The sequence below is a fragment of the Felis catus genome, chromosome B2 (genome assembly GCF_018350175.1).
Source record: "Felis catus isolate Fca126 chromosome B2, F.catus_Fca126_mat1.0, whole genome shotgun sequence".
Lineage (NCBI taxonomy): Eukaryota > Metazoa > Chordata > Mammalia > Carnivora > Felidae > Felis > Felis catus.
The window spans coordinates 34938789-34940878 of NC_058372.1; positions in this window are offsets into that span (position 1 = coordinate 34938789).

Below are 2090 nucleotides of genomic sequence, written 5' to 3' on the forward strand. Positions count from 1 at the left end.
TTGGGAGAGGGATTCAGAAGTTCTTTAGGTTCACAAACAATGGCATCATGTTTTTCTCTGTTGAAAAATATATCTTCAGAGAATTTCCCCCATCCGTATATATTCAGTATGTTTGATGAATATTAATGTTCCAACCTTACAAGCAGCCTTTATTCTATGCATGAAAGGGTTATGGTTTTGAGTGGAAAATGGAACAGGGTAATTAAGGTCTTTTTCAACTTAGATAAACATCTTTCTATGTTGTTCCTCTTTAGATCTAACACCACCCCGCATTCTCATCTCCAAACAGTTTTCCTTCATCTTTTCAACAGCCACATTCTACCAAGACAGCAGTCTAAATCAGTATGCATAGATAAAGGGAGACGAATTAGTGTAGCCAAAAGAAAATAGATTAAAAACCTAGAGACGGGGAGGATTGGAGATGAAATACATTTTGTCCTACTACCTTGTGTGTGATTTTGTATTCTCTTTAATTCTCCATATACATGTAGTCCGTCCCTACAGACACTAATGAAGACTATTCTCCACCCCCCCGCCCCCTTTTTTCCAGTATCGTAGCACCAATCCAATATATTGAAGAATTGAACTGAGATTTTCATTGTTTACCAGTACACTTAATTCTCTTGACTTAAAGGTTGGCCACAGAGTTTCACTTTCTAGTTTTTTTATTTTACCTTCCAAATCTAAGCAGTTACGGGAAAGGGAAGGAATGGTTAAGAGAAGCCAGACAATAAAGAACAACCAAAGAAAGTAACAGGAGAGGCCTTCAAGAGCCTTAGATCAGTGCTATCCAGTAAAAGATGTGAACCACATATGTAATTTTAAGGTTTCTAGCAGCTACACTAAAGTAAAAAGAAACACGTGAAATTGACTTTAATGACATATTTTTTAACCAAATATATCCCCCAATAAATCCAAATGTTATCATTCCAACAGGTGATCAATACACAAAATTATTAAAGAAATATCTTACATTCTTGTTAATGTACGTCTTCAAAATCCAGTATATATTTGACACTTACAATACATCTCCACTCAGACTAGCCACGTTTCCGGTGCTCAGGAGCTACATGTGGCTAGTGGCTGCATTGCAGCTTTAGGCAAAAAATCAAGAACTAAAAAGAAATGACTGAAAGTAAAGCAATAGGCAGCTTTCTGAGCTATGCAAACCAAGAGCGGGTGGGAATCATCGAGAAGAATTCTGACTCAGTTTTCAAATGTACTACATTTTCCAGTGCAGAATGCTGCTTGAATATTGTGAGTTTTGTAATTTGGGCCAGGTTACGGAAGAGGGAGCTATGGGTTGAAGGGTTGTAAGTGCCTGGGCATTTTTGGTATCTTGGGCAGTTGGACAGTATTTTTTACATCTCTGTGACTTATTTATTTTATAACTGAAAGTTTGTACGTCTTCATCCCCTTCACCTATTTGAACAGCTTGACATTTTAGCTATATTCATCAGGCAAACTTCTGATCCTAATTTGACTTCTCAAGTAAACTTTACATTGGAAAAAGGACATGCTCTCCAGCTACTGCATCACGGCCAAATCAGCCCTGAATAAAATTATTAAATTAGTAATTAGTCGAAGTTGACAGTCAAGATACAGAGTGAGGTTCTTATCTGAAAAGAGCCAGATAGCCTTACCCATCAGTCCATTGCGAGATTGTCATTTTGTACTATGTATTCGTATGACATTGCTAGAGAACTCAGAATAAAATATGTAATCATGACCTTTTAAAATAAACAATCAAAATAAAGTAAACAATCAAGAATGTTGGAATTGAGGGGCGCCTGGGTGGCTCAGTCAGTTAAGCATCTGACTTCGGCTCAGGTCATGATCTCACAATTCACAGTCTGTGGGTTCGAGCCCTGCATCAGGCTCTGTGCTGACAGCTCAGAGCCCGGAGCCTACTTCAGATTCTGTGACCCCTACTTTCTGCCTCTCCCCTGCTTGCGCTCTGTCTCTCTCTCTCTCTCTCAAAAATAAATATTAAAAAAAAAAAGAATGTTGGAATTGATTTTCCCCAAATAGGTTTTCATTATCATTTTTCCCAAACAATTCTGCAGGATGTTGAGAGGTTATTTACTGAA